Source organism: Natator depressus, chromosome 1 (assembly GCF_965152275.1).
Source record: "Natator depressus isolate rNatDep1 chromosome 1, rNatDep2.hap1, whole genome shotgun sequence".
Classification (NCBI taxonomy): domain Eukaryota; kingdom Metazoa; phylum Chordata; order Testudines; family Cheloniidae; genus Natator; species Natator depressus.
Window position 1 is genome coordinate 305,573,664 of NC_134234.1, and position 22,887 is coordinate 305,596,550.

The following is a 22,887-nucleotide window of genomic DNA, read 5'->3' on the forward strand; positions in this document are numbered from 1 at the left end:
AAGTACAAAAAACGACATCATGTAGTTAACGGATCCCTCTACCACCGCTTCCACCCCTCAATAACATTCATTGAAGCAGAAGGTTCTTTTCAGCACTGCAGTGAAAACTAGCACTGTGAAATAAAAGATGCTATAGTAGGATTGCAAGGTACCCAATAAAAACTACACATGAAAGAAAACAAGTATAAATGAAAAAAAAAATACATATGAAACTAGGATAAGTTGCTTTGCAGAATGGAATTAAAAAGCAAACCCAGCAAAGAACATAAAAGTGGTGCAATTAAACTCAGTTTAGTTTCAAATATAATATCCATCAGATTAAATCTAGGTAGACAGGAACAATTAACAATCAATTTGAAGAAAAAGTTAACACAGTAAGAATAAACATATTGACCAGACTATACCACTATCTCCACCAGGAATGAGGCATTATTTATTAAATGTATTAATTGCTGTGAGATAGGTGAGCTTCCTCAGTTAACAAAGTCCTTGCCTTTAAGGACTAACAACCTTAAAGATGTGGGATGGAAACAACGCAGTACAGTACAATTCAAATATAAAGCAATGCATTATAAATAGAATGGGTCACAGAGCAGGTGAGTTTTTGGAAGTTTTCTGAAGGAGGTTACACAAGATGAGAACTCCACAAGCATTTTAGAGCCCTGCGCCTCATTCCATACACATGTTCAGACATCATGAGAGTGAAGTTCCATACATATCTTCACAGACAGAAAATGCTACCTAAGTTTCTTTCTTACTTATGTATGTACACTGCTATAGAACAATGGTAGATTGACAGGAAAAAAAAAACCTCAGCCAACCAACCAACAAGCCTTTGTTGTCTATTAAAAAAAAAAACAAAAAAACCCCTAGCCTTGTGTTCACACAGTATTTTTTAAACACTTACAACTCTGCCAAATCAAAACATCTCTTCAGACATATGCCCCTGCCAAATGTCATGCGTCTACCCCAAAACACAAGGACGCCAGAGCTCTTTACAATCATTTTAACAATGGAAAAGTGCTATTTTTCCTTACTCTTCTCAAACTTAAAAAAGGCTGACATTTTTCTGAATCAAAGGTTAAAGTCTGATAAAGTTAAAAGCAATGGGAAAAAGACACATTAGAATGGAAATACTTAGGCAACATTAACTGTTAATTTATTGTGCTTCGTCTCCAATCTAAGCCTCTTAATACTGAACAAAGTGGAAGACTGAAATACACTATCTAGATGCAAGATACAATTTTGGCCCAATTTTCCATGAGTGTTCTCCAGTGTATGGGAACCATGTATTTAAAGCTGACTGTAAAAAAAGTACTATCCACGCACAACTTACAAAACAGGCAAATATGTTTTTGCAACAACTACTAATTAATTGCTGTTTAAACACAACACATTCCCCACTGCTAATGTCTGCTGGGATTTCAGCTCTGAGACCTGTCCACATGACCTAAATCCTATTGGGGCACAGTGACTGACAGCTTGAAATAAGACTTATTTTGGGTCCTCCGCGGGGTACAGACAATTACACCCAATTAGGACCCTGACTTCATGAAAAATGGGCCATCTCAGGGGTGTGCTCCCCATCCAAACAGACAGTCAAGAAGTACCTGTAGGGCTAATAATTACCTGGCTGCCAGGATTCCTGACTATGTACAAAGTCCTATGCCATGTGTTATGCAGGAGATCAGACTTGGTGATCACAATGCTCCCTTCTGGCCTTAACATCTATTAATCTATGAATCATTCCCATGTCTTTCACTATCATCCTGATTCTTGGCAAGGACTATCCACTGGAACAGACACTGCAGCAAGAAGTGCTCCTTAAAACTCAAAGGAGACATCACACTAAAGCTAAGAGCTGTGAATCAGAGATGTTAACATCCCACTGCATACATCAATTGCGCACAGTAGGGTGAAACATGAGTAACTTAAAACTGTTGTCCAGTCAAGAAAACTGAAATTGCATATAGGAAAACAGAAGTATCAGGCAATGGTTAATGATAAATAGATGCATCTACAACCATCAAACAAACCCTTCCATTCCTCACTGGACAGTAACACAAGCAACCAGATAGAGGGCTCCATCCAGTCAACAGGCTTTTTAAACAGAATTCTGCTCCACCCCCATGTGAAACAATAGTAAGTCACACTCTAAACATGATGGTCCCTGAATTTCTTTGTCACTAACCTAGCTTTTGCAAGCAAATCCTATCTGGTTCAACAGATGGGCCAATTACCGAAGGCCATCTTGCAGTGTTAATGAGGCCAGAGTTACCTGGTGGAAATTGAATGGGCCCCAAGGACAGCACTGTAATCTTAGCCATATATAGTAGGCTCCACCAACTTTCTCTTGTTGAGAGGGTAGATTGCCTCCCACCAAATTTTCTTTTAATGTCACAAGGTGAGCAGGTCCAGTTAGGACCTCCTTGCCTTTGCTTGGTCTCAGTCTATGCCCCAAGATCTAGACTAATCTTGTGACATCTGCAGGTTTCATGGGGATATGCCCATAGAAGATCAAACCCAGCCTGCCGGCCCCACCTCTTTAAACATGATGATTCAGAGGAAATGCTATGCAATAAACTGCTGAGTCTTACATAGAGCTTGCTGCCTTCTACCTCTTTCTCTACGAAATAGGACAATATGGTCCAAAAGAAACAAATGAGTTTATGGAGTAATAATCTGAAGTGCTACATTGATTACTAGGATCTGGAACAACTTCTGAGAAGTACTGCTTAGTGGACAGCTTAGCATTACTGGTGCAAAAATAATTTTGCTGTCTTCACTCATACATTAATTTAACCTTCTATAGTATACAAATATAACACTGATTTAAACTGGGCTTACAGAACCCAAAAATAATCCTTGCAGCACACTAGAGCTAAGTCTGTATGTAGAAACAAGACATACAAAATGACATATATGTCCAAATGTGGAAACAGAATGCAGACGAAATGCACGGTTTCTAACACATCATCATAATAATTCTTCTCCTTTATAGTAAAGATGGGTACAAATATTTATACAATTGACTCCCATTCCTGATCTCCTACTGGCTAATTAATTCACCTTACCACCAATGATTTACAAAGAATGAAAAGCTACTTGATCTAAACTGAATACAAAAATAAAATAAAAAATAACAAGATCTGTATGCAATTATGCTCACAATCTTTTCCGTTGGTACCCTCATCCCTGGAAAAAACATGATTGTTACACTTACTGTGTTAGGGCTAACATAAATAATATGTCCTTAATGGCCTTAGTGTAAAGTTAATGTTCCTAGATGGTACTAAATATTAAAAAGAATGGAAATTACTAAGTAAGGATACACGAACAATTGTCACACCAGCCTTAACATTAATTCTGCACAAGGACCTTTTATAATAATAATTCTTAATGACAAGCATACAAACCAGTTTGATTCTGCCCTAACATAACACAATAATTGTTGTAGATTGCAAAGACCCTAGGACAGTGACTATGGGTGAGATCCTGCCATGTTGCAGTAATATACATTTTGCCACTGTCTTCTATAGGGCCAGGATTACACTCCACATCTTGTATATGGTTTTATGAAAGGCTAAATTCTTTACGCCCTTAATATGAATATGGTGAGGTGTTAACATTTTTATGTACAGTTCTAAAACAGGAATGTAATAAATGGCTACCAATCACTTACATTATGTTAAAACAATGAGGAGTACTTGTGGCACCTTAGAGACTAACAAATTTATTTGGGCATAAGCTTTCGTGGGCTAAAACCCAGCCCATGAAACCTTATGCCCAAATAAATTTGTTAGTCTCTACGGTGCCACAAGTACTCCTCGTTGTTTTTGCTGATACAGACTAACATGGCTACCACTCTGAAACCTTACATTATGTAGATGTTATTATTTTAACTACTTAACATTTATATTAAAACACCTGAATCAGGACTGAAATCCCATTGCATGAAGCACAGTACAAACACAAACTATGCTTAGCGCAATGGGGTTTCAATCCTGACTGAGGCCTCGACATAAATATTAAGTAGTTAAAACAATGACACCTACAAAATGTAAGTGAACCACAGCTGTCACATTACTTTTTTTCCAGAACTGTACAAATGTTAATACTTCACTCATTCATGTAAAACTCTATGCTAAGTACTATTACCATAACAACGTGTTTTGGTTCATCTAAAGAAGGTACCTTCCCACTTTGTAAATGTTGCCGAACAAACCACTCTTTCATCCCCATGCCTAATTATCCTTTTCCCAAATTAACTGGATATGCGCCTTTCTGAGGAATCACTTTCATTTGTTGGCTGTACAAATAAATAAAGGGTTATCTGTCTTTAGTTAGTACATTAGAACAGTGGTTCTCAATCAGGGGTACGTGTACCCGTGGGGGCACGCGTACCCGTGGGGGCACGCAGAGGTGTTCCAGAGGGTACATCAACTCATCTAGATATTTGCCTAGTTTTACAACAAGCTACATAAAAACCACTAGCGAAGTCAGTACAATACAATGACTTGTTTTTACTGCTCTATATACTATACACTGAAATGTAAGTACAATATTTATATTCCAATTGATTTATTTTATAATTATATGGTAAAAATAAGAAAGCAAGCAATTTTTCACTGAGTGTGCTGTGACACTTTTGTATGTTTATATCTGATTTTGTAAGTAAGCAGCTTTTAAGTGAGGTGAAACTTGGGATATGCAAGACAAATCAGACTCCTGAAAGGGGGACAGTCCTCTGGAAAGGTTGAAAACCACTGCATTAGAAAACCAATAAGCCACATTTTAAAGGCTTTTCCCCCAAGCAAAGGGAACATACCTCTTCATTTTTGATATGGGCCCTATTTGTACAATCAGCTGTTATTTGGAAGCTCTAATACCTCAGGAATATTGGGAAAATATTCTGCTCTTTGTATGTGAATATTTATAACCATTGTAAAGCAACCAAACAAAAATCACCACACACAAAAATGGAAATCTGTTCTGTCAGTCTTCATTATGCTTCGTCTCCTCTCAAACGGTAAAGGTGTTTCTGAAGATACATTTACACTGCTCAGATTAACACCACACCGCAGGAAACAAGCTCCTGCAAGTCAGTAAGTATACCTGTTGACATCTTTTAGTAAACAAACAGCAAAAGCCATCAATCATCTGTTTTCTACTTCTCTTTCTCACCGAAGGAAAAAAGAAAAGCTTTGGAAGTAATGGAGGACATCTCAAGTATGTATTATCAATGAGTCACATAGAAAACAATCCAACATTGCTAACTGAGGCAGGAGTAAACTGACTAATCCCTAGGTTTTGAAATGAAAAGATGACTACTTCATAGATGCAGAGTTTAAGGCCAGAAGGGACCATTAGATCATCTAGTCTGACCTCCTGTATATCACAGGGTTTTAAACTTCACCCAATTACCCCTGTATTGAACCCAATATCTTACTTCTATTTCACTAACGTATCACTTGTATTTAGTTAAAGCATATCTTCCTGAAAGGCATCGAGTTCTGATTTGAAGACATCAAGATATGGAGACCACACCAATTCCCTTAGCTGTGTGTCTGAGAGGTTAATCACCCTCACTGTTAAAAAATTGTGCCTAATTTCTAATTTGAATTTGTCTAGCTTCAGCTTCCAGTCATTAGTGCTTGTTATGTTTTTCTCTGCTAAATTAAAGGAGCCCTTTAGAACTTGGTATTTTCTTCCTATGAAGGCACTTTTCCAATGTAAACGAGTCACTACTAAAACTTCTTTTCGATAAGCTAAGTAGATTAAGTTCTTTAAGTTTCCCACTGAAAGGCATTTTCTCCAGCCGTCAAAACATTTTTGTGGCTCTATTCTGCACCCTCTCCAATTTTTCAATATCCTTTAAAAATGTGGACATCAGAACTGGACACAGGATTCTAGTATTGGTCTCACCAATGTCATATACAGAGGTAAAATCACCTCCCTAATCCTACTCACTATTCCCCCATTTATACATCCAAGTATTGCACTGGGAGCACAGGTTGAATGTTGCTTCCATTGTTACACCCCTCCCACTGTTTTCCGTTGTGGATGTATGGCCTGCATTCTTTGTTCCTAGATGTATAACATTGTATTTGGCTGTATTAAAACACATTTTGTTTGAACACGCCCATCTTACCAAGCAATCCAGATTGCTCTGTATGACTGCCCTGCATGCATCCTTATTTACCACACCATCAATCTGTGTCTCTGTCAGGCCCCACAGGCCTTGAGCCTGAATCTGTGGGGCCATGGAAGTCATCACACTCCAATCCTCCACCTGGCAGCTCACAGACAGGAGCTGGACCATGGCCCAGGAAGCTCAACTGGGCACAAGCCTCGCCCCTATGCTCTTATTGGGAGAGCTCCAAGACTCCTGCTGGGCCCACAGCCCTATTTCAGCCAGAAGGGGAACCAGGAAGCTATCTACATAACTGGGCTCCACCCTGTCATGGACAGCAACACTACGGTTTACTTGTTCCTGCATTCTGATCCTGACCTAGCCTGACTCTTGGTAGCTGCCTTCTGGTTCCCGCCCTCTGGTTCTGTCACCTGATCCTGACCTCCTGGTGTCCTGACTCTGCCTGCCTCCTGACACCTACCTCTTGGTTCCAGCCCTCCAATTTGTCACTTGACTCTGATCTCCTGGCTTTCTGCCCTGATTCCTTGGCCCACGCCCAACGCTAACACCTAAGCCAGGCCTCCCACACCACAGCCCCTACTGTGTCCTTTTTAAGGACCAAGTATGTATACAACTGGTCGGCACTTTCCTCTGTTTGCCCATTTATCAGTTCACAATCACTGTCCAGTGATTAATTCAGCTTTATTAATCACAATAAGGTCCAAAATAGAATTTCATTGTGTTGAGCGCAATACCTCTTGGGTTAGAAAATAACCTATAACTTTTAGAAACTCTAATGAAGTTTTACTGCTGGCTGAATGAGACCTACAGTATATGTCTCCCAAACTGAAACCCCCAATAACAAAACAAATTTTCTTTCTTCCCGGGTAGTTCATCCTATTCTGTCATTTGATTTGGTGGTCTGTAACAGACCATCCCAACCAGTACTCCCTCCTGGGCTTTGTTAGTTAGCACATCGATTCATGTGCATTCAAAATCCTATGGTTCTGAGTTATCCATAACTCTAAAACAGGTAATGGTGTTTTCAATGTAGAGTTCCACCCTTGACCTCTTGTACCCGGCTCTATCCTTCCTGAACAAGCTATAACCAGTGTTTTTAATATTCCAATCATGCAAATTGTCACACTAGGTTTTAGTAATGTCAATTATATTAAGCAAAAAGAAAAGGAGTACTTGTGGCACCTTAGAGACTAACCAATTTATTTGAGCATAAGCTTTCGTGAGCTACAGCTCACTTCATCGGATGCATACTGTGGAAAGTACAGAAGATCTTTTTATACACACAAACCATGAAAAAATGGGTGTTTACCACTACAAAAGGTTTTCTCTCCCCCCACCCCACTCTCCTGCTGGCAATAGCTTATCTAAAGTGATCACTCTCCTTACAATGTGTATGATAATCAAGGTGGGCCATTTCCAGCACAAATCCAGGGTTTAACAAGAACGTCTGGGCCCCCCAACCTGAAGCAAATACTCACCAGCAACCACATACCACACAACAGAACCACTAACCCAGGAACCTATCCTTGCAACAAAGCCCATTGCCAACTGTGCCCACATATCTATTCAGGGGACACCATCACAGGGCCTAATAACATCAGCCACACTATTAGACGCTCGTTCACCTGCACATCCACCAATGTGATATATGCCATCATGTGCCAGCAATGCCCCACTGCCATGTACATTGGTCAAACTGGACAGTCTCTACGTAAAAGGATAAATGGACACAAACCAGATGTCAAGAATTATAACATTCATAAACCAGTCGGAGAACACTTCAATCTCTCTGGTCACGCGATTACAGACATGAAAGTTGCGATATTACAACAGAAAAACTTCAAAACCAGACTCCAGCGAGAGACTGTTGAATTGGAATTCATTTGCACATTGGATACAATTAACTTAGGCTTGAATAGAGACTGGGAGTGGCTAAGTCATTATGCAAGGTAACCTATTTCCCCTTGTTTTTTCCTACCACTCCCCACCCTCCGCCCCCAGACGTTCTTGTTAAACCCTGGATTTGTGCTGGAAATGGCCCACCTTGATTATCACACATTGTAAGGAGAGTGATCACTTCAGATAAGCTATTACCAGCAGGAGAGTGGGGTGGGGGGAGAGAAAACCTTTTGTAGTGGTAAACACCCATTTTTTCATGGTTTGTGTGTATAAAAAGATCTTCTGTACTTTCCACAGTATGCATCTGATGAAGTGAGCTGTAGCTCACGAAAGCTTATGCTCAAATAAATTGGTTAGTCTCTAAGGTGCCACAAGTACTCCTTTTCTTTTTGCGAATACAGACTAACACGGCTGTTACTCTGAAAAGTGGGGAACATGACAGTTTAATTGAGGACCCTGAAACCTGTAATTATATTAAGTTTTCTTCTAATCAATAAGAATTTCCAATTTCTCTTGCTTGTTACCCAGACTGCTAGTATTGGTATATAAGTAAGTGAATCATTTCTTCTCTTCACATTCATTGTCAAATCAGTTCAAATTGTTTGTGACATGCACCCTCCCCTGCATTGTTAGACTCCCTCTGGGCTGCTTTACTTAGTCTCCACTCAGAAGTTTACCCCATACCTGTGAGATGCAGGTCATCCCATTTGTACATCCCCGACTCCCACCTGGATGCAACTCAATGTTCCACAAAACCAAAATTTTCAACTTCACACCAGAGGCACAGCCAAGGGTTCATTTACAGTATTTTCTCCCTTCTTCTGCTTATGGGACTGGAAGGATCTCAGAGAGGATCACTTGGAATTTCCTCTTCTTCATCTCCTTTTCAAAAATCTCTGAAGTCTTCTATTCTCTCTGTAGGTGATGCTGGTAATCCTGGTGATGCTGAGTCATTAGTTCCAATGTGTATCACCACCTGTGGAAACTTGCCAGGTAATTTCATAATCCCATCCATCCAGATAGACTGTTGTTCTTGTCCCAGTTGCTGAATTCTCTGTCCATGTTTCTTAATGTGAAGTTGTTGATGACAATTGTTGGCCTTCCTAGAAAGGTTGAAGAACCTCTCTTGGTAGCTGCTTGCTTCATATCACAAAGATGTCCATCAGGTATGTTGCCCATAGCTTTCTGTTCTGTTTCCCCAAAGACAGGTGCCCCTTGTAGTTGACTTGCTCAGTATCTGATAATTCTAGCAAGATTGAATGCCTCCTGGCTCTCTTTTCCCTCTTGGTCACAAATTGCCAGTTCACTTCTTCAGTTTCTACTCTCTCCAGTTCTCCCATCACCAATCCTTCCCTTTGTGGCATCTGTGACAATGATTTCCAAATGTGATGGTCTAAGAAATCCTCCCCCACACACTTGTTCTGCAAGCAGGGCTCAAAAGAACTCTTCTTAGTAACCCAGCTGGAATTGCAGAAATTGTATTTGCTGGTACTGTGACCCTTTTTGGCCAGGTATTCTTTAAGTACTGTGTATCTTCTCCTCCAGTCCGGCTACCAATTAGCATTTTATGCACCAGAACTTTCTTCTATCTTCGGGCAGAAAGGAAAACATAGCACCTCTAAAGTAGGCCAAAGAAGTTAGTTTCTTGTCATTCACATCTGCTGCCTGGTGTAGAACACCACCTAAAACAAGGCACCGTGGTCCCTTCTACCAACTCCCTCAGAAAATTCCATTTGCAGCTCCTATGCACCAATTCAGGAGCTCACCTGGCAACTAACAAATACTAAACCTCACAGCTCAGCTCAATCCCCTTGTTAAGAGGGAGGGATTAACCACGTGCTCAGAGACTTCAAACACCAGGCTTGGTCACAGACCCATGGGGGCCTTACTGAGACACAAAGAAACAGACCTGTCTCATCTGGCCTGTTCAGGAGCCCACAGCTTAGCCACCCAACCTTCACAGAGAACAACCAGAAGCATGAAACACACAACTTGCCAAGTTCCTCTACCTCCAAACACAGGATCTGCAGCTATGCCCTCCAAAACTCCCGTTTGCCACTTCTTCTCGCCTCACAGAATCATAGAATATTAGGGTTGGAAGAGACCTCAGGAGGTCATCTAGTCCAATTCTCTGCTCAAAGCAGGACCAACACCAACTAAATCATCCCAGCCAAGGCTTTGTCAAGCTGGGCCTTAAAAACCTCTAAGGATGGAGATTCCACCACCTCCCTAGGTAACCCATTCCAGTACTTCACCACCCTCCTAGTGAAATAGTGTTTCCTAATATCTAACCTAGACCTCCCCCACTGCAACTTGAGACCATTGCTTCTTGTTCTGTCATCTACCACCACTGCGAACAGACTAGCTCCATCATCTTTGGAACCCCCCTTCAGGTAGTTAAAGGCTGCTATCACATCCCCCATCACTCTTCTCTTCTGCAGACTAAATAAGCCCAGATCCCTCAGCCTCTCCTCGTAAGTCATGTGCCCCAGCGCCCTAATCATTTTCGTTGCCCTCCACTGGACTCTCTCTAATTTGTCCACATCCCTTCTGTAGTGTGGGGAACAAAACTGGACGCAATACTCCAGGTGTGGCCTCACCAGAGCCAAATAGAGGGGAATAATCGCTTCCCTCGATCTGCTGGCAATGCTCCTACGAATACAGCCCAATATGCCGTTGGCCTTCTTGGAAACAAGGGCACACTGCTGACTCATATCCAGCTTCTCGTCCACTGTAATCCCCAAATCCTTTTCTGCAGAACTGCTGCTTAGCCAGTTGGTCCCCAGCCTGTAGCGGTGCATTGGATTCTTCCTTCCTAGTGCAGGGCTTTGCACTTGTCCTTGTTGAACCTCATCAGAGTAGTGCTTAGAAGAGAACCTCTTCCAAGTAGTGTTTGCCTATTTAATGGGCTTCTTCAAGAGGATTTTCATGTGTGTGTTTCACTACCACCTTAGGGGAAGAAAATGCTTAGTTTATATCAGAAGTTATTTAGTGTAAAAAAAAATGTTATTTCAATCATCTGGAGGGCTGTTTTTGTCCATAAAGCAGCCATAACAAAGATTATATTCCACAATGTATCATTTTACATTATTTTCTCTGTTTTTTTCTTTTTATATGTTTTGCAGATGTATGTATCAGGATGTCTTTAGGAGTGAAAAGTCTCAAAGGATATGAACTCCATGGAATGCCACTAGATCACAAGAGAAGGGAGTATGGTTTGTTGACTGAGGCAGGGAACTGGGAGTCACACTCAGATAGTACAGTGATAAGTGGCAATACAAAACCCTAAGATGGGTTCCTTTCGCCAGCATTACCAGTGACTCATACTAGGCTGCGATGTGCCTACTTAAAAAGCAGTCTGTCTGTGTCTGGCAGCCCCTACCTCCACCTACTGTCAAAAAAATTATACTGTATTAAAAGGGGATATCTTAAGCTACATGAATTTGTTTTTCCTCCTATAGTTTTCAATAAAAAGGAATAATTTAACATAGCAACTAACTAATTCATAAGATAAACAGTATGTGACACCTCAGATATTTATTTTGTATTTTATAGAAGTGATCTGGAGGTCACAGCCAAGACTGGGGACGCATGGTGTTAGGCCCTGTACAAACAAATAGTATGAAACAGTCCTTGCCCTGAAGAGCTTACAATTTAAATACACGACAGAAAGGGCAGGATGGGAAAAAGAGGAACAGATGGAGAAAATAACTTGTCCATTGTTACACAACACTATAAAACCTTGTTGGAGAGACATAATATTCCCTAACAAAAAACTATGGTATGGAGTTAAAGTTGAGAGTAGATATAAATAATTTAAGGGTGAAGAAATTACAGGAATTTTTAATTATCCCAAAACCCATGCATTAAACTCAAGAAATTCAGAGTTAAAGTTACACTTAAAATAAATCCAAATATATCAGGATATGAAATGCACCCAAATGACCTTAAGTTTGTCTTGCACTGATGCCAAATGGGGGGACGGGGGGGGGGGGGAGGAGAAAAGGGGGGTAGGAAATATGAAAAAACTAAAATAGTGTTAAAATCAGTTTTATCTAATCTGGGACTGCAAGATATAAAACAATTGTATGTTTATTGCATGATGTCCCTACAGGGCAGAGTTAAGGTTATTTTGGGAACCTTAGTTGTGTATTTCTTTCCATAAGTCAGTGGTATGTACTCTCAAACTTAACTACATCTTCACATAGTTTTTTGTCTAGGAATGTCCTTAGTTTTTAAAAATGAATAAAAATACCATCCACAAATACTAAAAATTCTAACCCCCCAAAATAACATTACCATGCAATATATCTAACAATTTGATTACATGGATTCTCCACCTTAAATCTATTTTTATAAATAACTTTTAAGGGTAGATTCACTGGTATATTAGAGCAGCACAAGGCAGCCAGAGCCCATTGTCCACTTAAGATTGGTTTACAGCTGCTTTGCATTGCCAGAGCAGCTGAAACAGACTGGTGAATCTCGTACGCAATTGACTCATTAGTTTAGAGAGCTGTGTTAGTGAGACTGGAACTATGTGAAGGGCTCCCCTTGTGATTCTTCCTCTGTTCTCCTGATTGTGTTGCATCAATGAACAGTGGAGCCATGATAGCAGTGCCACGGGGAGCCTTTGAAGCACTGATGCCCAAGCTATTATGCAGCCACAGAATCTTTATGAACCAGTGACAGCCAGGCCAAATCATCTACCAATGAGAACTCTTCACTCATGTATCCAGTCTCTCTCTCAGAATCACTACAACCAACAGAACTGTGTATCCACATGTAGGAAAGATGACAAGTGTTTGGGTTACCTGTGATGTCACAATGTGCGCACTTAAGAGTTACCTGAGCCTGTCTGTAGCCTATAGAATTAGACATCACAATCATTAACATCTTAGCTTAGTTTCAGCCCAATTTCTTCAAATATAGTTTATTCAAAAGACTTCATTTCATTTTAACTATCTGGAAAGTTTGAAGTGTCTCTGTTATTTAATTGTTAAGATCATTTGGAACCAAGTAAAAACTGCTGTAGATGCTGAATTTCTTAAAGGACCCAATTTTAAATTAGTTTTAACTCAAACTAATTAATGGGTTTTCTTGTAAATTCTCAGAAAATTAATTCTGTACTGAAAGAGTAAGGACTATTCATCTAAGAAGGATACACTACATTTTCCTTACCAAAAAAAAGAGGATGAATTCCTGCTTTAAGGAAAAATGGAATTCAACCTTAACTATGGAGCTTTAACCAATGATTCCATAACTGTTACTTAAGAGTTAAATGGGTTTTGCAAATCAAGGATCTTAAAACATTCTACTAAAAACTTAATTATCATTATTTCTTTAGAGCCCCAGTTCCTGGAGTCACATGCAAATCATGAGGATCTCAGCTCTCAATTAAAAAAAAGTTCCTAGGACTCATGATTTTGGAGAAAAAGCTTCAAAACGTGAACCCTGAAGATCCAAAAACTGGAAGGCAAATAACAAAGAATACAAAATGTATTATTTTAAAAAAATCCCATAATTTTTAAGCCAATTTTGAATGTTTGAGGTTGGCAATACTGACACTGTTCCACTGGTGGCTACAGAATATTTTACTTCAATAGAATAAATCCCTATGTAAATAAACATAGCAAACATTAGATCCATATGAATAAGCTGAGGACGAGGGTGTTTTCTTATATTCTCATTTGATTTTCATTTAGTTGCATAGTAATAAGAGTCCAACAACATGGTGTTATGTGATTGTGCAGGTCACTGATTTTTCTTTGTTCATTCAGTGAAATGAACATGCACTGACAGCTTTAAATCACCATGAAGCCCTCTCACCACACGTACAAGTGACTCTCTACTTGCCTCCTCAATTTCAATAATGTTTGTAGTGTTCTTGTTTTTCTTCAGATAGATCCTTGTGAGCTTTGAGGGCATTTACATGTTTCCTTTCCTTTAGAAAACTTGTTTCTAATGATATATTACCTGTGAATTTATTTCAAATTAAGCAGACACAGGCTGTTCTATTACTAACCCACAGTAGCATGGGGTTCACACTTACTTCAGACCTCAGCACTTTGACTGGCTGAAGAATAATATGTGCATGCTATATATGGTATGTTTTTGAACAGTTGCAAAATCTACAGGAGCCTTTGGTAAGATTTTCTTCTAGTTTATTCTCTTCAGGTTCTTATAGTCCATCCATCACAATGGTATCCGACTGTCAGAAAGGATCCAATTTATATAATAAATAAAAGAACTAGACTTCATGGAAATCTCTGTAATCTGATTGGCTCCTGCACCCTCAAGAAACATTCATATACGCACAACAAATATGGCACCTTCAGCTTCCCAACCATTTGAAACTTAGTCCCACATCCTCAACCACTGTAGCACTCATAAGAAAGACTAAGCCTCCCCAACTCCCAACAGTGAGTAATTTATTTACAAAATTAACATTAAAAGCTCCTATCCAGCCTCTGAGTCAGGAAGAGCAGCTGTGGTTTAGGAGGTAGAGTTTATTACCCCTAATCTAGTCCTGTTTTAAGTAACTTTATGGGCAAAAATATTCATTTCCGAGGAGGGAGAATAAATGGGGTAAGTGATGAAAGGTTGCTTTATTATAAGTACAATGTAAATGAAACATTATTCATTGTGTGTGAGTAGGGTCATCTTCTTCCTAAGCAGCATGGAGGTTGAAAGGGAGGAAAAAGGTGATGATGAAGTGCACATTTCTACACGCTGTTCATTGGAATGAGCTCCCTGTTTACGAACTAGTACAGTAAACTCATCTGAAAAATACCTCAGACCTTAATCAAAGAGATATGTTTATTACTACACAAACAGAGAATGTATATGAAGTTATACACCAAATATTACTGGTTATTAATATGACTTAATTCATAAAATTACCTCAGAAATATACATTTATATACAAAAAAAATACATTAGAAGAATGTTTTTAAGGTTGCAAAAAGTCAAGTACTCAAAAGTTAGGATATGCCAGAATTAAGGCTGCTTGTGCAGAAACATGACATTTTCATGGGAATGGCAAAATGTGTTTGATTCCAGGACCATCTCTCCGCAAAATGTCAAGTCTCTGCTGCAAACCATGGAGGCATTAGAGCTCTTAAAAATGGTTGGAAGAAAAAATTATAATGGGAAGTGTTAGAAAGCCTTAATGTGGAAGTGTTATAATGGGAAGTGTTAGAAAGCCTGCTGTTTTCACTATAATATGGTAATTATACTGCCTGAACAGAATACCTGCAGCTATGAGAATTTCAGCAGCCCATGCTGTAAAGAATGGCATAGGGTATAAGTAAGTTATCTGGTGTATTGGCTATTATTAATGTTCATTTTTATTCAGACAGGGTTTTCTGTATTAATCTAACAATATAGGAATCCTAAGCAAAATATCATCCAGACTGCAAACAAATCCTGACTATGTAAATTCAGCTTACATCACATCTTCCATTAAAAAGACAAAACAAAACAAAAAACAAAAACCTAACTACTGTCTTCTGGGAAAACACTCTGAATTTAGTTCAGTTGAGACACTGTGAAAATGAGAGCACTTGGGGGTTAGACCTGGGAACCTGGCAACCACACTGCTGAGAAAAGATTCTCATAACACAAAGAATTTGCATGTTCATCTCTGTATAATCTGTTGCATAAGTTAAGAGGTCAGCGATAATCACTAAGAAATACTCTTCCCTTGTCTTCAGCTACAATGTCAAATACAATGTTATGGATAAATCCAATACACATTATGGGTCCAGTCATGTTTTCATCAAAGGGAACAGCAGTTTGGTCATTCACTACAATAGGTGCAGGGCCTATTCATCTATCTAGAATTAAGACATGCAAGATCCATTAGTATTTGCATCTTGTTCAGGACCTTTTGTGATTTTCATTGGATAAAAGTGTTTCACGGGATCCAAAAAGCTTTTTCATCACAATGTATTTATTGTCATTTTACCAATTCCTGTGAATTGTCCGATTTATTTACAGCTACCCTTTTTGTAAAAAAGTGAATTTAATTATGCATTTAAATTATAAATATAACAGAAAAATAAAATATTGATCTTACTAACATTGTGCATCACTCTTTTTTCACTGTGAGCAAAGGGCTTTATTCATATTCATTCCACAATATATTCATTTGCCAGTGCATCCAAAGAACAGATTCACTGTCCTCTAAGACTTAGCTGGATGATAATGGACTTATTTTAAAGTGTGCAAAAAAACCAAAGTGAGGGATAAACACAAAAATAATGAAGAAATAAACACACCATATAATTTCAGTCAATTCCTGTACTATTCTCCATTCCCTTCGTGTCATCATTTTACATCGCTCATATCAATGATTTGCAGGAATAAGAAGTCAGAGCAGTAAGCCTCTGGTGCACATAAGAAAATATGGCTTTAAAACAAATAACATACACCATAATGGTGTACAGCAAAGAGGAGTAAAACAAAGGCGTAAGGATTCACTCTATAAACACATTCTAATCATATAACTACTATGCATAACTTGTCACCACTGCTAGCGTGCTACAGGCTGCTCAGTTCTTTTAATCATTTGTACTATTTTTCTATATTCCTCACTTAAAATTAGAAATCAGTTTGTCAGTAATAACAGTACATATATTTTATATATTAGTTTATATATACATAAGTTGTTGTTACAAGGAGGTAAGGAAATCTTTGTACGTGTGTGTGCACTGTTACAGGGTCGGGCCAGATGGCTATAGGAAAGTAATAGAAGGCAGATATATTAGCCCCAGGCTAAGTAGGTCCCTTTTTCTTGGGTAAGGTAACAGGGAAGGTTCCAGAACAATAAGGAACCTTCTGGAGACAATTAAGACAGGCTGATTAGAACACCTGCAGCCAATCAAGAAGCTGCTAGAATCAATTAAGGCAGGCTAATCAGGGCACCTGGGTTTTAAAAAGGAGCTCACTTCAGTTTGTGGTGTGAGTGTGAGGAGCTGGGTGCAAGAGGCACAAGGAGTTGAGAGTGAGAACGTGGACTGTTGGAGGACTGAGGTGTACAAGCATTATCAGACACCAGGAGGAAGGTCCTATGGTGAGGATAAAGAAGGTGTTGGGAGGAGGCCATAGGGAAGTAGCCCAGGGAATTGTAGCTGTTGCACAGCTGTTCCAGGAGGCACTCTAGACAGCTGCATTCCACAGGGCCCCGGGCTGGAACCCGGAGTAGAGGGCGGGCCCGGGTTCCCCCCAAACCTCCCAACTCCTGGTCAGACACAGTAGTCATCGACCTGGACTGTGGATTCAGAAAAATGGCCAAGCTGAGGGCTGCCGTGAAGTTCCAAGGCGAGCAAATCTGCCAATAAGCGCAAGACCCACCAAGGTAGAGGAGGAACTTTGTCACAGTACACACATACACATTATATGTTATAATATATAGTTATAAAATAGATATCTGTATAATATATAATGTGCGCGCGCACACACACACACACACAGATGTCCTTACTTGTTTGTAACAATAAACTTGGAGAAAAGATCCTGCATTTCCTGGGAACCCAACATTTCCACAGAAGTCAATGGGAATTTTGGGCACACCATGGATGTAGAACTGGAATGTACACGATAAAAACTGAAAGAATTTTAAAATCTAATTTAATTTTCACCAACAGTATGCTGTTTATTTACTCGCTACAGAAACTTCTCCTCCCCAAGGGACGGGAGAACTGGAAAGCCCACTTCGTAGCAGCTGTCTTCCTCACTCCATCACTAGCATCAAGAGGGAGCCCCAGCCAGAGTCATCTTCACACAGCTTTCCATCACCATCTAAGCCTTCTTCTCAAATGGAAAGTGACCTCATCCTGGGAACATCACCAAGACAACCCCCACACTGTTGCTGATATAATTGATATTGCAGTAGTGCCTCAAGGCTCCAAGGATCAAGGTTCTGGTGTGCTAGGTACTGTACATATATGTAATAAAAAGACACTAAAAGGCACACATACACACAGAAAATGCCCTCACCTACACAGACCACTAGTCAAACACTCTATTGCTCCAACACTTCTCTTTCACAGACCATACTGCCAACTCTCTGACCATAAGGCACCGAAGAGTGCTGCTATGTTGTTGGAGAAAAGGAACCTTCAAGAGAGTGGAACCTGAAGAACTCCCTCCCTCCCAAATTGCAGACACAACCATCTGCTGATGAATGTGAGATCAGCTGTCAATAAATCCAGCACTGATCATCATCTAATTTTAGACAGAACACCCAAACTTGTCTGCATCGCTGAGATGTGGTTTAATGACACTTCCAGCATATTCTAGTCCAGCTAGTCATAACAGGCTACTCAGTACAACACAAACTAAGATTGATTCCAGAACTAGCCAAAACAAAAGGTACATAGTGGCTGTACACATGCCCATTCCTGTAGTCGTACCGTAACTCCCCTATTGTCCACACCTAAACCCCAGAAGCACATGTCTGAAGGCCAGCACAGGGCGAGTGAGCTAGCATACCTGAGGGGTGTGGCACAGCCCATACCCATGCCAGTTTGCAATGTGGATGGGGCTAAGGGGCGTGTACTATGTCTCAAGTTTCAATAGTCCTCTATCCCCATTCCCACAATGCACTGAACCCTTTTCTTCCTGACCCTTACCCAATCTATGAAGGTTCCTCCCCGCCCCGTTGTCAGGTGGAAGGCTAGAAAGGTCCAGGCTGGGGATGGGACAGCTGTAAAAAACTTATAGTTGATTGTCTAAAGTTAGTCCCAGTTGTCTTTGTCCCTTGGAAGATTACAGTTTCAGTGCCTCTCCCTTCCCCCAATATTACTGTCCCCTTACAAACAAGAGCCCCATGGAACGGAGGAGTGAGCGTTGAGGTGGAGGGAGGCTTAAGTCTGGGAAGGGGAAGGGAACACTGGTTGTCTGAGGAAAAGTTACTCACAGAAGTCCTTTCTCCCTTGGAAGATTACATAATTACACAATTACCCATCCCTGTCCCTGGCGTCTGGCCCCTTGCCACACCAAGCCCTGCTGCACAAGTCAGGTGGGAGAGGAACTAGTCTGGCAGTTGGATAAACACAGTGCGGTGCCCCTTTGCAATGGAGAGGGAAGGGGCTTGCCTGGATCTGAAACTTCAGGCAACCAAATAAAGTTGGGGCGTCTCTCTTTCTTTCTTTCTCTATTTCACTGATAGACAGGCACAGGGGCAGGATCTTCTGGTGATGCTGGGGGTTGGAGGTAGGTGGACAGTGTTCATTGTTCATATTTCCGTTTGCATGGAAACATCATATGCTAGATGAGAACAGAGTCCTTTTCTGGTTGAATTGCCTCCCACTCCTGTAAGCATATTTCAGCAAATTTCTGGTGTAGAAGAACCTTCAGCTGGGTCTTGAAGTTCAATGGCAGTGCAAATCTGCTTGGTCCACCTTCACAGCTGCCCATTCAGTAATATATAGCAGGGTGACCATTAGCAGAAACATCTCTGGCAATGACTGCTGGATCTCTTCTCAGGGCTGGAAAGCCACCTCTCTTTGCTTTTCTTGTACCTTGAAAGCTGCTATATTCTCCAAATGTTAGCCAGTCTTTAAAACAGAAATTACTAACTAGTAACAAAACCCCTGGTCAGAAATGTCGTGTCCTCCCCCCTCCCCCATTTACACCCTCTTTGAGATTCTATGAAAATTTAACATTCTAAAAAATAGTAGTACTTGTATCTCACCATTAGTATACTCTGCTCCTTCCTCATGGGATGCAATCATTGCCTGAGAACCAAGGATAGTCTAACAGTTGCATTCCTGGAATGCTGAAAAATATCAAAATTGAGGCCTTAGCAAAGTTATGTTATGCTGTTTTTTTTCAGCTTCTTCCAAAGGAAAAAAATGCTATCCTTCTTTTTAAACTGGCAGGAACTTCAGCTCCCAAGAGGGACACCATTCCACCAGGAGGGCAGAAGCAGCACCCCAGAGACAGCAGAGGCAGACGGAGTTGCTCTGGATAAGTTGCTCGTAAGGATGGACAGGAGAAACCAGGAGCAGTTTGAATTCCTCAGAGCATGGGAGAAGAGGGCTCTTTAGCAGGAAGAGACATGGATGAACCAGTTCATGGAGCAAAAGACACACCACAGAGAACAGGAGCATGCCCTAATGGAGATGCTCCCAGAACTGGTGGCCGAAAGGGTTTGGGGTTCACCTACTACCAGGGTCACTGCACCTGTCCATGAACCACCACCACCACTTCCTTCTCCTCCAGCTGCTGCCCAGGGTGCTGCTGAGTCAGAGGACCCTCTTTCAAGACAAGCGACCACAAGGAGAACATGGAGCCTGCAGGACTCCCAAGACATCTCCATCCACTGACACATAAAACCCCTCACAGAGAGACCACCTCCATAGAATCCAGGAGTGGAATTATGAGCCTATAGGAGTCCCTGAACCTTGCCAAGTGCCCATCCCCCAAATCTGCCACAGGGGAACAAAACCTTTACAAAGCTATGTAGTTCCACAAGTATCAATGTTCCCTCATCTGCATTTCCAGCAGCTATACAAGGTGTGACCACGCCCCTTGGCACAGGCAAATGTCATCCTCTGCCTCTCTGTTGTTCCAAGATGTGTGCGCATATGTCATCCCTGATTTCCCTTCCTGGCTGGGAGCCAGAACCACCATGTATGTGGGTGGGATCCCACTGCCTATCCACAGTTGGTAATCCTGAGTGCGCTGGGAATGGAAGCACTACCCTTTACCCTCACACAATGTGACTCCATATGCACAGCAAGCGGCAATTATACAAGCAGGATTTGCCAAACTGGCATCCAGGTGGGTATATAGGCATCGCCAACAAGATTTCAGCCTACCATATGCATATACCGTGATCATTTTTCAACCACTGAGCTTGTAACTGAATACTCTTTTTCCAGAGTCACTGATGTCAGGGCATGGTTTCATGAGCCAAGATAGAAGTAGGTATGCAGGGTCCCTCAAAATAACAGTGGGAACAGACAAACTGTGCAGAACAATATAAAGTCCCTTCTTCCTTTTTTGAAGTACAATCCTAATTGCCTCAGCACCCTGGTTTCATGAACCTTTACAGTGTTTCCCATGTTGGTATCCACGAATCTGCCTCTGTGGTCCACCAAGCCTTCCAAAATGAGCGAATAGTAACCTTTTTGGGTCACATACTCACTTGCCCCTTGTGATGGGCAAAGTATTGGGATGTGGGTGCCACCAATGGTCCATGCAGAGTTTGGAAACTTCATTTTCTCAAACCTGGCTATTATTTCTGGAACTTTTTTTATGGCAACCATCCCTGGGTAGATCACAGTGTTAATTGCCTTGCAAACCTGAACAACCACAACCCCAATGGTGGATTTTCCTGCCCCGACGTGGTTTGCAATGGACCCATAGCTTTCTGGTGTTGCCAGTTTCCACCGGGCAATAGCCACCTACTTCTGGACCGGCATGGCTTTCCTGAATCGAGTGTTCTGGTGCTGGAGGTTTAGTGCAAGTGCTTCACATAGTTCCATGAAAATCTGCTTCCTCACTGGGAAGTTTTGAAGCCACTGCTGGTCATCCCAGGTTTCGAAAACAATGTGACTCCACTGCACGGTGCTGCTTTTCCTGAACCAGAAGTGACAGTCCACCTAAAGGCACACTATGGTAATACCAGCTTTCAGGTCAGCCATCTTCAACTTGCCAGAAAGTTCTGCCCAAATTCCATCCAGTATCTCACCAAGGGCCTACTCCACTGCATAACTATTTGTCCCACAATACAGAGCAGGAACAGAACCAAAATCATCATCCCATTGCTGCATATCTTCCACCCAGTTTGGCAGGAAATAACAGTGAAGGGCAACGTGATCAGGAACTGCCATCAGCCAACGTGTGACGGCAGGGGACAGTACCAACAGCACACAGTAATGTGGTTCCAAGAGTGTCTCCCTGTGACACACAGAACTCTAGGATACTGCTCAAAATGGTAGTGCTAATGTCATATTGTCAGGAATGAGGGCTGCAGATGCACTTGCCTAGTCATCAGGCAGCCAATGAGCACTGCTAGGCTATTGCAGAACCACCTGATTGGCTAAGGCAGTCAGTTGGCTTGTTCTTAAGCCCAACAGCTGCAGAGGATGAGCGGCTGCTCAATGCACACGCCAGGAGATTCTCTGCCTCCCTGTGCTCAGCTCACTCCAAGCCCTGCTCCTGCCTTGCTCTTGCACTGCACCCAGCCTCATTCCAGCCTAGATCCTGCCTTGTTCCAGTCCTGTCCCAGCCTCGCTTCTGTCTGGGAACCAGCCCTGCTTCTGCCTTTCTTGAATCCAAGTAATCTGGTTCTGACCCTCAGCTCCAACCATTAGGCCTGACTCCTGCTCCGACCATTAGGCCAGACCATCTATGACCTGGTCTCTTGAGACATGTAACAGCAGCGGCAGTGTGGACATCTGTATACATGTGTACACAGCGTTATATCCATATGAAGCACAGCATAATGTAGACACTTGGAATGGGTTTGGGAAGCATGTGTGAGCATGTACACAGTCCTGGACTTGAATACGTGCATCAGTGTGGACATAGTGAAAGACAAAGGGAGGCAAAACATCAGTCTTGTTCCACTTCAGTCTCAGATGCAGAAGATGCCCCAGTCCAGAAACAAAATTTGTTGAATGCCTCCATTTGGTCTGCAAGGCAAAGAAACCTAAGATACCAAGGGACTACAGTCCAGAAGAGGACTCTCCTGAGCTCCTAGAGGAACAGACAGACTCACTGTCCATCATGCTGCCAGAATCCCCAAGATTAATCATGTCTGGGGAAATTAGTGTCCATATAAATAGAACTACGATTACCATAGCATCGGTTCTTTG

At 41.3% G+C, this 22,887-nt stretch overlaps 1 protein-coding gene across 16 annotated transcripts in view; it reads right to left on the reverse strand.

The window, feature by feature from the left end:
• The window catches only part of CADPS2 (calcium dependent secretion activator 2), a 555,767-nt gene that overhangs the window by 98,011 nt on the left and 434,869 nt on the right, over positions 1 to 22,887 (reverse strand). The window lies entirely within an intron of this gene.